General features: G+C 42.2%; 1 protein-coding gene across 8 annotated transcripts in view; it reads right to left on the bottom strand.

Moving 5' to 3' along the window:
- Window positions 1-15517, bottom strand: part of NCKAP5 (NCK associated protein 5) — a 1056997-nt gene that overhangs the window by 309701 nt on the left and 731779 nt on the right. The gene's annotated exons all lie outside the window — the stretch shown is intronic.

Here is a 15517-nt window from a genome sequence, read left to right as displayed (position 1 = left end):
GAAAGAATTCTTTAAGTGTTCAAATACAATATAATAGTAATAATAATTATTATTATAAAAAATAATAGTTCATATGGAGAAGCAGTTATCATTCCAAATTCAGTAAACGGATGTTATACGCAGTTTAGTAGGTCCCAGTTATAATGTAAGACTCTCAGCGGTTGGAATGTTTTACATATCACACCCCCATCACCACACCTTGCACAGCACACAAAACATTTAATGAATGTCCAGTGTTGTTGAATGTGATCGCGCTGAATGAGGGATGGCATCGCCCCGATTCACCTCTGATGACACTGCACAAGCTTAATGCTGAACTACTTAAATATTCTTAAGTACCTGCAACAGAAAACTATCAATATTTTAAGCCAGAATTTTGCTACCAGAAAGATAAAGCAATGGACTGGTAAACCATTTGCATAAACGGTGAAAGCACCACTACATTGATTTCCACTCCTAGAAAATGAGATTTTGCATGTTTCTGCTTTAAGGGACAGCCCCAGCACACGCACCTCACAAAGAAGCCCTTTTAAGCCGTATAGTTGTCTACCCTAAAATGCCCTGGGAATTTCTGGAGACTCGCAGACATACTCCTAATCAAGATCTCAGTTCCTCCCTGCTTTCTCCTTCCTGGAGTTACCTAAAAGAAAAGCTCTAATGTGGTGCATTAGTTGTACTTTTGAAAGTCAGAGATGGATTATCTAGTTAATTCTCTCGGGGGCTCATGTCAGAACAGAGAGCAGCTTCACTTATTTGCACCTAAATGGAACTTAAGGATAAAGCAAGAATATTACTTTTTTTTTTCTAGTATAATTTACATAATACCTGCTCTCTCTAGTCAGGCAAAACCCAATGCACAGCATAGGGCCCAACAGTTTGAGCATTTTACGGAAGAAATCTTGCCAGCAATGTTGTCCTGGTGTGCATTTTGACATTAAAACTCTTATTTTTATCCCTAACCCCTGAAAGTGGCAGAAAGCTATCACTTGAGGTGTTTCTTTGGCATCGAGTGGGACATCCTGACAAGCTGCCTACAGCCACAGTGGGTGTAGACAGACAAAGAGCTACTTGGTGAAGACAACCTGTAACCCTGCCAGATGATTCATCTTGGTGAGATAGAGAAGGAGATTCAGATAAATTTGCAAGAAATAAGCATGATCCTAATAGACAATTAGGAAAGTCAGAATATTATATATATATACACACATATACATATACACACACACATACATATGAAAAGTAATATAAATGTGCATAAAAAACTTGAGCAAGCATTTTCTTCACGCAAAATCTCTGTGCGTTTAAAGAATAATGAACCAGCCAAGTTTTGGTTCCTGAAACAAAAGGCTCTCCCAGAGGTCACCCAACTTACTCCTACAAAGAGTCTTCTAGATCCCAGCGACCGTCATCTCAGTGCTAAGCAACTTTCTGTTGCCGCAGGGAGGGAGGAAGCATAAAACTAGCTACTGAGCAGATTTCTCATCCCAGGTGTGCCACTCATGGGCAGGGCTGCCTTGATCAAGCCCCTTGGGTATCTGTGACATTGTTTCCTCACGTGCAAAATGATGTAGCTGGATACTGGAGGTAACTTTCCTCCTTCTGAGCACCTGAGACTTGCTAACTATCCTGTTCATCTCTGTACAGTGATTGACCTTCACGTGTCACACTACAACTGCTTCCTTAGAAAATCACGGAGAACAGAGGCTGGCTACCAGGTACACAGCAACATCACAATAAACAGTTGGTAAAAATGCCCTAAGCTCTTGGCTACCCTAATACAATATGAAATGATCCAACTCCTTCCAAGCAGCCTTGGTCTCCAAGATACCAGATCATTCCTTTATTGACTTTTCCTATCACTAAAGACACCAGCTCTGAAGCCCTCTGGCTGTAGCTCTTGCCACGCAGTAAGGATGCTGCCCAGTTTTCTCAGTCTCTCAGCCCATCAAACTCAGCTGGCTTTGCGTGTCCAGAATGACCCCAGACACCGATAAGAGAGTCAGAAGCAATTATGGTTCAGGCCATGCTGGAAACTCAGCTCCAAGTGGAAGGTTTTGAACTTGTTGGGCTGAGAGGGGTTTGAGGAACTCATTGCGAGGAGCTGCCCTGGGGCCTGACTGCCCACATCCTCTCTGACAAGTTTACACTATCCTTCCAGGCTCTGCCTTACATTATGTCAAGGACAAAGTCTTAGTTCGGTAACTCTCTGAAACTTGCTAATCGTTAGCATTTTTTTTTTTAAAGGATGTTTGCAGATGTAATTATTATTTTATTTATTTATTTTTGCTGTGTTGGGTCTTCGTTTCTGTGCGAGGGCTCTCCCTAGTTGTGGCAAGGGGGGGCCACTCTTCATCGCGGTGCACGGGCCTCTCACTGTCGCGGCCTCTTGCTGTGGCGCACAGGCCCCAGACGCGCAGGCTCACTAGCTGTGGCTCACGGGCCTAGCTGCTCCGCGGCATGTGGGATCCTCCCAGACCAGGGCTCGAACCCGTGTCCCCTGCATTGGCAGGCAGACTCTCAACCACTGCGCCACCAGGGAAGTCCTCGTTAGCATTTTTAAAAAGGAAAATAGACCTCAAGCTCAGTTAACAGACAACACTAATTAGAGTGAATTTAGAATCTTGTCTTTCTTTCTTTGTGTCCACGGGTCCCTCCTATTTATGCAAGTGAAACAATTTTCCATCTCCAGCAAGGCCTTCCTACCAGCAGGGTTTCTGTTTCCCCAGACATGTCCACTAGCTCTCACTCCATCGGTGCGGGCCTCTGAACTGGGCCCACCCTATCCTCCAATCATTTTCCTGAGCAACTCACTGACCCACCTACCTGCTGCACGTCCTCATGGTCTCCCAAAGTCTCAGCCAGCCTTCTGATTCCTCACTGCCCCCTCAGCAGTGAGGTCATTACCAACTCATGGGCTGAATGTGGCTGGGAGGAAGGTCTCCAGGGCCCTAAGAGCTTAAGTAAATCCTCAAATATTACATAGCTTGTGAGTGGCTCAGTCAGGATCTGAACCCATACTGTTGGCCTCTAAAGGCTTTCCGTTTACCCATAATTCTCTGATTTCTCTCACCACAGTACCCACAATCCTCTACTCTACCTCATGGGAATACCCACAATCCTCTGCTGTACTTCACTGGAATACCCATCATCCTCTGCTGTACCTCACCAGAATACCCATCATCCTCTGCGGTCTCTCATCAGAGTACCCACAGAACAGAAGGACCTTTCCATTTATCTGAACTTTAATGTCTTTCAAGGGCCCACTCAACTCCTACCTTCCCCAGAAGCTCAGTATGCTTCCTAAACATGAGGCAGCAGGTTGGCTACTTTGAGGGAAATGCTGGCGGTAGGTTAATGAAAAGAAGACCCTGGTTGGAAGAACCGTCACCATGATGAGCAAGAAAGGAAAAATATACAGCTGAATCTAATGCCTTGTAGCACAGTGGTTCTCAGCCCAAGCTGCACGTTAGAATTGATCTGTGGAGATTTAAAAATCCTCATGCCCAAGCCACACCCCAGATCAATGAACTCAGAATCCCTGGGATGGAACCAGGACATCATCAATTTTTTAAACTCTCCAGATGCTTCCAAGGCACAGCCAACTATGAGAACCACTAGTAGACAATGTAATTAATACGACCCCTACGAGACTACAGGACTTGGAATCAAAGGACCACGTCCACTGTGACCTGACACTGTATGACACTTCTAAAGTCAACTGCCTCTGTGGAACTCAGTTTCTTCATCTATCTGTAAAGTGAACTTGAACTTTTTGCCCTTCCTATTTTGAAAGGTTAGTGTATGAGTTTCAAATGAGATGATGCTGTGAAAGTGTAAGCTGTACACAGTAATTATTATTGTGGCAATTTTCACTACTGATCCTCCAATGGTGATGTGCAAATGCTCAGGGAAGAAGAGGTAATAAAAATGCACAGAGAAGAAAAAAATCCAGTTAATAGTTGGATTAGAAAAATTAGACATAATGACTCAAGAGAAATACAGCCTAGTTAGTACCTTAAGGATATATGTACAAGTTATTCTGTAAATGAAATAAAAACGGCTGTCGGAGAACACTTGCAATGGCATTGTTTTCAGATCATCACTTACAGTAGAAGCTTACTAATTCAGACTAAGGTATAGGCTTGGCTTTAATGGGGAGAAATGAATTTACTGCGTTACTTTATTAATTTAGCGTAGATACAAAATTTATTAGGGTGTGGTGGCAAACCCAACAGAACACACTTGGAAAAACATCTATTTTGATCAGTTTACAAAACAATGGAACCATCATGAATTGCTACAGATATCTGGCTGTTTATTTAAACAGGGGAAGAATCTAAGTCATTTTAAGACCCCAATTCAATGGGCTTGCTCCAAAAGTTCCTTTAAACTTGTCAGTTTGACACCTGGTGCATCCCACAGAAAGCATAAAGTAAATGGCACTAGGATCATACCAGGCCCTCAACGGTTTCTTACGGTAGTCCCAGCCTGAGGTCTGGGTCCTGAGCATATGAAGGCGAGAGGACAAAGAAGTTTCTCGCTCTTTTGTGTGCATATGGCACTGAGCAAACCATAGAAATGATGGTTGCAATTTGTACGTTGCTTTTGCTGGCTTTCTCTTCCCTTCCGTATCCCTATGCTGCTTCCTAAAACCTTTCTCCCTTGGTACCCCTCTCCAAGGTGGAGTCTCACCCAGACTTAATAAACACAGGGGATTATAAGCTCCTAAATTACTTTAGGAAAATTATTTTCCTGTCTCCTTTCCTTCCAAGCCTCAAATTCTAAATTTCAGTTTTCTGAGATGGGTTGATAGAGCAAAGCCTGCAGATTTAACTGGGTCACACTAACATGTGAAGGACTCCCCTTAAGTACGTATCTTCTTAATTCTTTATTTCTTACATAGAATGATGCTTTAATGGATGGAATTTCAGGGAAACATACCTAAGTGAGAAAATATTGGTAGATAGGGTATGGGGATGACAAGACTGCACAATGGGAGAAGATACCACCAAAAAGGCCAGTCCTGTCAGGGGACCTGATCCTGGGTTTAGCCCCGCTGAAATGCCCACAGTTCTCATAGCTTCATCATTTTCTCCTATTTTGAACCTTTAGGTTTTTCACACCTTCTGTGGTGCTAGCCGATAGGGTAGGCTAGAGTGAGGTGGGGTAAGAGGAAGCATCTGGGTATATGAAGAGAAAGAATAGATGAGTAGATAGATAAGGCTAGATGTTTAACAATAATAGCTACTGTTTGTTGAATACTTAACATGTGTTATCCACGTTATCATACACTATCTCCAACTGTTAGATGAAACCATGTCTAGTGACACACTTTGAAAACAGCAACCTTTCCGTTTAGCCTTATTCTACCCATTACAGAGAAGAGAAAAGTGAGCCTCAAGTCGATTAAGTTACCCGAGATGACAAAAACTAATTGAGTGAGAAACATGGGACCCGCTTCCGGGTCTCTCTGACTCTGAAACGTTTTCTTACTTAAATTCGCCTTCATGCATTCTCCAGCCACAATCCGTTATACGTGGGGTCTCTGGAAGGAGAGGGGCCACCGAGAGCTCACGGCGTTCTTTTTAATGGTCTACGACGTTCCTTTTCTCAGATTGCTTCTTCCCTTTATTAATCTGAATTAGCTTTTCCACAGGGCCAAGAAGAAAAACTGAGCACCGCTGGCATCTATATTTGAATAAGTGGCCAACAGACGGGCATGGGGGACGGGCATGGGACAACGTGTATTCAGTCACTGTCTCCATCCTTCCCGAGCCTGAGGTGTTTACACAGCCCAGTGCATGGGGGACTGCAAATCCTCCACCTTTGGACCCTGGCACAGCTGGCATAAACCTTATGCAAACTAGATTAGATAACCTCTCCTTCCAGGCAACAGCAGAAGTCTTAGCGGGAAGAAAAACAAACCTTGAATCTCCACTGACCTTCCAGCTCCCCTTCACCCTGTAAGTCACACTTCCTTATGAATCTTTTCCCTGCACTCCTCACAGAGTTGAGCTGGCTAGAAAAGATCTTCCCGATCAAGGTGTTGACCGATTCACGAGCCTAGTGACATATTAGAATCACCTGGGGAACTGCTGAAACTCACCAGGGCCCAGGCTCAGCTGCTGGAGACTCTGTGGAATTGGTCTGGGCTGGGGCACAGGTGGGTTGAGAACCTGATCGTCTAACCCTCGTCTTATAGTTGAGTTCTGAGGAAGGTCCTTTCTTGGCAGGTGGCTACTTTTCCCAAGCCTGGAAGCTGTTGTCAGGCTCAAGTACAAGATTCTAAGCCTGCAAGGGCTGTGGTCCTGCCTCTTCAGATGTGCCTATCAGGCCAGTGAACACCTGAACCCTGCATTGGCTTCAACCCAGACAGCAGACCCCTACCCAGACCATTTTCCTCTCACCCCACACCTGGTGGTTCTTCTTGCCATGCTGTGTTAGCTTGTGCGTGCAAAATCAGTAAGGACAACACAGCTGAAAGGTTACAGTATAAGAGAGATCTCAGCAATAAAAGATTTTTTTTTTTTCCTAGCAGGTACTTTCCACTTCTTTCTTAATTATTTCCTAATTCCAACACTGTCCATTTTCCCCCCACACACAATTTTATCTCCATCTCATAAAGCATTGATAAGCTAAGCCCTAAAAAAAATAAAATTTAGTTTTTTAGCCTCATGTGAGTTAAGAAAATAGGATCAAAGTTCAAGGATTGATATCATCGTGATTTTGCCCTGCTGAAATTCATTTGTTTCCTACGAGGAAGAAATAACTGATATGATCTGACGTGCCCAAACTATTTGCCCAAGCGACACAATTACGAAAGGGCAACGTTCTTTGATTTCTACCCATACAGCCTCCTGACCTGAGACACCGTCTGGGGTTTCCAAAACAAAGCCGGGCCCTCTGCTGAGATGAGCTGAAGAAAGCAGTTCATGTTCATTGCCAATAAGAAGCTCACCTGTAGGAAGAGAAGGTGAGTTTTCGGGGCACCATGTTATTCATAGGTTACATACGCTTTAACAGAGAGACCACATTCTGCTTTTATTTGATAAGAGTTCAGCTCTGGGTCAAAATATCTAACAGGAAACGTATTCGTGTCTGCACACAGAATGTAGGCAGAAATTGAGAATGAGAAAGAAGGGTCAGAACCTATTAAGCCAGGAATTTAAAATTTCCAAGAAGAATGTAGGTAACTATTTAAACTCTGAGTGATATTTGAAACTCCTCTATTCCTTTCAAAGTATTTTGTATGACTTTGGAATTACAGAGGTGAACCCTGTCCTCAGTCAGCGTGCTAACAGAGACTGTTTTGAAAACTTCTGGAAAGTATTTCTGTAGGGTGTAAAATCATACATTCATCTTATAGAATACTTTCAAGAGAAAAGGAATATTTTATGAAGGACAATGATTTTGGCTGCACTGAATCTCACTTTGGCTTTAAGAAATCCTGCCTCCTTTATCTAAACTTATTATATGAAGACAGCATGTTGCTTAAAACTAAACAGAAAGAGGAAGGAAGAAAACCGCTTCCTTGAGGAACAGTTTCAGTCCTTTAAAACTTAACACACAATAAAAACACTCCCTTTATTACCATTACCCACTTCAGCAGCAATTCAAAGTTCACAGCAATTCAGAGAAAAGGCCAAATTTCTTCAAGCAGAATCAAAGGCACTTGAGACTTCCTCAGATTACAGGCCACGTAAATAAAAGCACTCAATAAAAATATTTCCCATCCCATCGTGTATCAGAATTTTATAAATACCTGTGTAAAGACTTAGCCACTCTCTCAACACTCAGAATTTTAGATCATTTTTCCCAACCGGTGTGCACTCAGGGAATGTACTCACGGCTGACCTATTGATTCCCATTTGTTCACCACATTTTGTTTAGGTAAAAAAAGAGAAACAAACCCTTTTTGGAACAATCTGTGTAAATTACAGTCAAGCTCTCTGTAGAGTTCTCAAGAGTTCAGATCTCTCGGCTAATTAAATGCCAGGGCACTTACTGAAATAAGTATTGTGAATGAAAGAATCAGTACAGATGCAGCAGAAAAGCGTATAGCACGCGCTGAACTTCAGCTCCATTTTCTCCTTCGCAAAACGAGGAAACGGGTGGTGGGCTGGATAGGTTTTGAAGTACCTCACTGGTCCTCAACACATCTGTGGACCAGAGGAATCAAAATGACCCATCAAACTCAGAAACAGCCAAATAAGATAGGTCATTGTAAGTCTGGAGATAAAAGAAGGTGCCTGGAGAGCTGAATCTATTAAGGTTTCCTAAGGTGACTCTGATACTCAGCCAGGAAACAGAGTCAGGAACTTTGCCGCTCCTGAGAGCCACAAATGGCAGTTTTGTCTTGCATTTACATATGCTCAAGAAAAAAAAATGCTATTATATTAGAAGCTTGGAAACTCACACTTTAAATATAGTAGGAATATTGTTATTTTAAAAAGCTTTCTTAGAAAGGTATCTTTTGTGATTAATTTTTCAACCCTAACTTTTCTTTCGAGTGCACTTACATTTTTGAATTTGCCTAAGATACACTTAAGTCATTATAGGGAAAGAAGGTGAAGTTAAAAGTAGAAAAAAAAATCCTATGCCTGATAAGAATGTTTATAGACATTTCTCCAAAGAAGACATCCAGATGGCCAAAAGCCACATGAAAAGATGCTCAACATCACTAATTATTAGAGAAATGTAAATCAAAACTACAATGAGGTATCACCTCACACTGGTCAGAACAGCCATCATCAAAAAATCTACAAATAATAAATGCTGGAGATGGTGTGGAGGAAAAGGAACTCTCCTACACTGCTGGTGGGAATGTAAATTGGTGCAGCCACTATGGAGAGCAGTATGGAGGTTCCTTAAACTAAAAACAGAACTACCAATATGATCCATTAATTCCACTCCTGGGTATATAATTTGAAAACCATAATTTGAAAAGATACATGCACCCCAATGTTCACAGCAGCACTATTTACAATAGCCAAGACATGGAAGCAACCTAGATGTCCAGCAACAGATAAATGGATAAAGGATAAAGAAGATGTGGTACATATATACAATGGAATACTACACAGTCATAAAAAAGAATGAAATAATGTCATTTGCAGCAACATGGATGGGTCTAGAGATTATGTGAAGTATGTCAGACAGAGAAAGACAAATATCATATAAAATCACTTATATGTGGAATCTAAAAACAAATGATACAAATGAACTTATATACAAAACAGAAAAAGACCCATAGACATAGAAAAAAAAACTTATGGTTACCAAAGAGGGAAGGGGAGGAGAGGGGTAAATTAGGAGTTTAGGATTAACATATACACACTACTATATAAAAACTAGATAACCAACAAGGAGCTACTGTATAGCACAGGGAACTATACTCAATATTTTGTAATAACCTATAAGGAAAAGGAATCTGAAAAAGAAGAGATATATACGTGTATATATATATGTATATGTATATACATATATATACTCACTTTGCTGTACATGTGAAACTAATGCAGCATTGTAAATCAACTATACTTCAATTAAAAAAAATTCTAATTTATGAAATAAAGTAATATCTCTGCTAGGCATGACTTGGGCTTCAATGAGGAAGGCCCCAGCCTACGTCACATGTTTTCTGTGTACATAAAAGAATCTGGATATATATTTGATGATTGACAGATTTTAGGATGACTAGAAAGGTTCCCTTTCCCCAAGCATCACCTGCTTAATCACATCTGAGACTACTTTTAAGGAACTATTTAAGGAAAAAGTCATTTTGATTTTCAATTAGATCACTTGGAATGGAAATAACTTGGGTATCAGACCGTACTGCTTTAAACACAGGCTAAGAGATCAATAACTGAGCTTAGGGCATCATTAGAAGAGATGGAGCTGGGTTCGGAAGCTACACAGCTCAGGCAGGGCTCTCCAAGAAGACGGGAAGAGTAAAGGGGTGAAGAGAGCTGATTGTGGACACCGTTACAACAGGGCTGTGTACTATGTCAACCTCTCTGTGCCTCTCCTGGGACAATGACACACTGCACCTCCTGACAAAGTTCCTGCACTCCATCTTTGTGGAGACCTACTCTGCCTGCCTAAAGGGTGCCAAGTCACTTGAGGGACCCAACATTGGTGATGTGTGACTCTGGGCAGGCAATCTAACAGCTCTGTACCTCAGTTTCCTCTTTTGTAAAATGGAGACATTTCAAATGGTTCTTGTGAAAATTCAGTGAGCTCACACTTGTGAAATGACTGGACTCTGACCAGTACATAGCAGCTGCTCAGCGCACGTCAGAAGCGGGGCCTGGGGTGGTACGGGGGGCACAGCACGGTAGGGTGATGTGCTCCATGCTGCATTTTGTGTAGACCAGGCCTCACGGGATTGCACAAAAGCACCAAAATCCCAGAGTTCTAAGAGCAAGAAAAAACCACTCGAAATCATCTTTCTGTGCGGACGGTTGTTGCCCTGAGTCTAGCATGTGTTTTATTTAATCCATGTATATAAAAAAATAAGCCAGTATTTACAGACTAAGAAACTGCTCATAAAAACTTGAACTTTCATCTTCTTTTGAAATGTATGGCCGTCTGTCCACACCGGTGTGCATTCTGAGTCATCTGGATCTGCTGCAGTGGGGCTGTGACTGCTGCCTTCAGACCGGACAGAGGCTCTTCGGTCAGTCTGGCATAGTCTCCACCACTCCCTACTGCCCTTTGGAATTAAACCAAGTGTAGGTTGCGACTGCATGGTTTTAAAAAGCAAGACTTTTGCCTTTGAATAACAAACAAAAAACAAGCAAACACCACATCTCTCTGTACCTATTTCCTTATCAAAAGCGGAAAAATAGAATGTAACCCCCCAGAGGACACACAATTGTTCTCATACCTGGCCTACTTTAACCATTTACATTATTTGGCAATTGTAGGTTTTTGTGTTTGTGGTCCCTAAAGTAATCCAAAACCTCTTCAATCACAAATACAAAAGAAAAGGAGGAACCCAGAGAGTTTAAGTGACAGTCTGAGGCCAAAAGTCTCGTTAGTGGCAGAAGCTGTACCACGTGCAGGTTTTTTTCCCCCTCACGAGTGCTTCCATTTATCTGTCCACTTTTTTCTTTCCAAATAAATAAAGCTAATGGGTTCAATTCATGTTCCATAGAGAAAAGCAGAGACAAGAGGAAATCTATCAGCTACAGCAAAGCAGCACAAAAGGTAGCTACAGACACAAGAGGACTTTAATGGGTAATCTATCATGAGTGTTACGATTCTCTGTATCTTTGGTTGCCTGTGTTGAAATATTCTGACAGATGAAGCTGAAGGCGTATCGTCCTCTCAACTAGCTGCTCCATTTCATTGACGCTGAACTGCCCCCGTTCATATCGAACCATGAATGTTTTTTCTAACATGTTTCCTAACTACTCAACTAAATGAAATGGTAACCTGGGCTTCAAGAATGTATCACATGATACAGAAGAACCCCCCAAATACCTAGAAAGAATGAGCTAGGGAAAGAAGCAGAGCAAGAGGGAAATGGAAGATAGTTCTCCTTTTTCAGTCTCCTCTGCAGACAATCCTTTGAGGTCTTTTATTTTCCCATAATGAAAGGAACCTATCCTGGGTGTTAGGTATATCACTTTCCCTCCGTATATTGGCAATATTTCTCTTACTCATGGGCTTGTCTCTCCCACAGAAGAAATGTCAGGCACAAACATTATATGGCTTATTAATTGATTTCCGTTTCCTTTCACTTACTTTTGTATTTTGAGACAAGGATTTTGTGAGCTAGGAAGTTAGGCTCCACCATCCGATTATCCCACTGATAATTGATCAGTTTCACTCTATGTATCTCACTTAGGGAAGTCTGAGATTTATTTCTAGTTCTACCACTTAGCATTTGCCAGAGTTGAAACAGTCCTCTTTGAGACTCATCCTTAAAAATGAGCAGGTTAATATCTAATTTAGAGGCTGTTGAAATGAACAAATGAGATCCATTTTGTGTAAGCACTTTGAAAACTGTAAAGCACCAAACATATGTGTCGTGACAGTATGATGGTTATATTAAAATACCAGGGATATAAGATGTTCTGAGAAAGGCAGGCTGTGGGGTGCCCGACTCTTGAGTCCATGACAACAGAGACTAAAAGAAAAGGTTAAAGGATTGTTGAAAGGAAGTCCTAGGCAGGAGAAGAGTCTCTGGAGAGAGCAGTGCAGTAGGTTTGGTGGCATCTTCCTTTCTGTTCCCAGAACTTATGCAAGCTGCTTTGTGGGCTCCTATCACATTGTTGCATATATTCAATTAATTATCTGCCTTCCCTCCCCAATTTCCAGCATCCTATAAGCTGAGCTTTCCAGGAAAAGGCCTCTTTGTATCTCCAGCACTTAGCTTGGCATCGGCTAGGTACTGCCAGCCTGCTGGGTTCATGCGTTACTTAGTGTGATAGACAGAACAACGTCCCTCGCCTAGATGTCCACATCCTACTTAATCCCCAAAACCTGTGAATATGTTACCTTACCTTCTATGGCCAAAGAGACTTTGCAGATGTGATTAAGTGAAATATCTCGAGATGGGGAGATTATCCTGGATCATGGGGATGGGCCCAATGTAATCACAGTCTCTCTATAAGAGGGAGGGAGGAGAGTCAAACTCCGAAAAAGGAGAAATGACAATGGAACCAGAGTCTGAAGTGATGTATTTTGAGAATGGAAGAAAGGGCCAAAAGCCAAAGAATGCTAGGATCTAGAAAAGGCAAGGAAATAATTCTGTCCTGAAGCCTCCGGAAGAACGCAGCCCCGCCAGTACAGTGATTTTAGACTTTTGACCTCCACAATTATAAGAGAATAAATTTGTGTGGTTTCAAGCCATTAAGTTTGTTACAGCAGCAATAGGAATCTAACATACGTAGGTCCAAAAGTAAATGAATAACTGTCATTTGAATGAATGAATGAGCAAATGAATGGACGGATGAATGAATGGAGAGAGCTCGCCTAGGTTCAAGTCCCAACTTAGATGATATCTAGCTACATAACTTGGGCACCATCAGTTCATCTCTCCAGAAATTCTCCACATAAAGAGTCGAGGTCATGGAGTCAGACTGACTACAGTTCGAATCCCTTCTAAGCTACTTCCAGGCTGCACCTTTGGGCAAGAGGTCACCTCTGGGAGGCTACGTGCCCGTCCATCCTCACTAACGTGAGGATAGTGACAGGACTTCCTGCACAGTTGTGGGGACCAAATGAGCTACAGTCTAGTCACAGTCAACGGGGCTCTGAACTAGACACATTGGAAACTGCAGTCACATAAAAATGGCATTAATGTCACTTCATGCCCAAACCTTGAAATGATGAAAACCCTCCAAATTACAAAGAGTCAAGAAGTGCACAGTGACAAAGCCCGTGAGACCACTGACAGCCGCAGGGCGGGTCTGTCTCAGCTGCTGAACAGAAACGCCTACTGACCTTTGAGCTGGTCCAGGTGAAATTACACAAGCTCTAAACGATACAAGTAACCAACTCTGAGAAGTCTTCAGGAACACGCCCCTTGAACAAACTATGACCACCCTTCACATGCATGCTTGGCAATTAGCACGGGCCTGGAACTCAGAAAGCTGTTACTCTACTGTTATTAACTCGATGATAAAAGCCTCAGAACAAACACTTCCATGATGGAAAGTAAAACCCACTCTGGCTTTCCTGTGGGTCTCAGCTTTGCACGGGCCTCTGGTTCCTGTCAGAGAAATCTTATAGTTGGAAAATCTGAGTCAGGTGTGCTAATACCCCTCCATATTGTGAAGCAATACATTTCCCAGCTCTTACCCAAAACAAAGACTTCGGCTTCAGGGAGTGTTAACTATGCACTCCACTGGTTTCACCACATACATCTTGCACAGCCGATTTTCCTACTGTTCGCCATATTTAGAACACTAGGATGACTGAGGTGACGGACCTCCCTGGGACTCAGTGCCACCCTTCTCTCTATTCTCATGTCTTGAATCCCCAGAGGACAACGTTGTGCCTAGTCCACAATAAAAACTCAATAAATAGCTGTTGAATGTACAAACGACGCTTTATGGTTCATGCAACCCAAATCTCTCTCCAATTTTCCAGATAATGAGCCTGAGGCCAATGAGAGCAATGGCTGAAAAATCCCTTCCGTGTAGCATGAATTCACATCAGTAACTGTCTCCACTCTAGAGAGAAGAGCTGATCCCCCAAATCTAATAGACTGGGTGATTAAGAGGAAATAGTTGGAAAACACATTTTTAAAAGTCTCTGTTTTTCTAAGAGGCTTCCGGTTTCACAAAACGAATTCTGATGATAAGAGTGTATACCATGGTTTTGGCTAACGAGTGTGTGAAGAGATTAGCAAAGAATGATGAAAAGAAAATAAGAACTTGGTGAAACAGAGCCACAATGAGGAGACTGGAAAAAGCACAGGAGGGATGCTGAATTACTTAGTTCTAATTAAAGCCTGGTGTTACCTGTGAGTGGGGACAGAAGCCTGACATTTCAGGTTCATATGACTCTTTAAGGCTAAACAGAACCGTTTAATACAGAGTCAAGTCTGAGTTTTTACTTATACATCAATTTTCTGCCAAAGCAAATGTAATACCTAGTAAAGATTCAGAGCTAGAAGGACTTAAATACTTATCCTTACCGTAGGCGACCACACATCAGGAAAAGCCGGGCATGCCTTTCCTATGTGAAGGCCACCTCAAGAAGAATCTAAACCTTTTCCTGAGAAATGCATTTGAGAGTTTTTCTACTGTTGTTATGGAGCTAACTTTGTTTTCAAGATTTTTTTTGAGGTGGACCATTTTTAAAGTATTGAGTTTGTTACAATATTGCTTCTGTTTTATGTTTTGGTTTTTTGGACACGAGGCCTGTGGGATCTTAGCTCCCCGACCAGGGATTGAACCCACACCCCCTGCACTGGAAGGTGAAGTCTTAACCACTGGACAGCCAGTGAAGTCCCTATGGAGCTAACTTTTATCTCCTCCAAGGAGGCTTAAGTCAACTCGTTATACTGCTTTCACTGGAGACAGAGAACAGTTGTCCCCGTTGTCATACTGTAGTTCTGTAGATGTCTCAAGAGTCAACGATTTAGGACATAGACTTCTTAAGGTTAATTCTATCTAGATTTCTTAACTTTATATGATACTGTGACTTTTATTGTCAGATTCCTCTCGATCTTTGTCATCACAAGTGGGGTTGCAGAGCCCAGAACCCGTGAATTCAGGGACGCTAGTGTGAAACGATCTTTACCAGCTGGATTCCTAGGATTGCCTCCCCACACCCACATGCTCTTTAGCTAGCCAAAACCTAGGGCTGCCCAGTGATCAGCTTAAACTTTGGCCCACTTCCCTTCCTTCTTTAGGTTTTGAAAGCCCCCTATGCATAGTCGTGCAGTGGACATTGAGTGCCTATTTGTGATTTTCAGTGCTCTTCAATGAAAGTCCCACATTGATCTAGATAGAGTGCCTGGGCTCTTTCTGCTGTCAGAGCCTTCTCATCTGTATGG

The sequence above is a fragment of the Globicephala melas genome, chromosome 7 (genome assembly GCF_963455315.2).
Source record: "Globicephala melas chromosome 7, mGloMel1.2, whole genome shotgun sequence".
NCBI classification, from domain to species: domain Eukaryota; kingdom Metazoa; phylum Chordata; class Mammalia; order Artiodactyla; family Delphinidae; genus Globicephala; species Globicephala melas.
The sequence above is the reverse complement of the archived record's forward strand: the minus strand, read 5'-3'. Positions and strand labels throughout refer to the sequence as shown.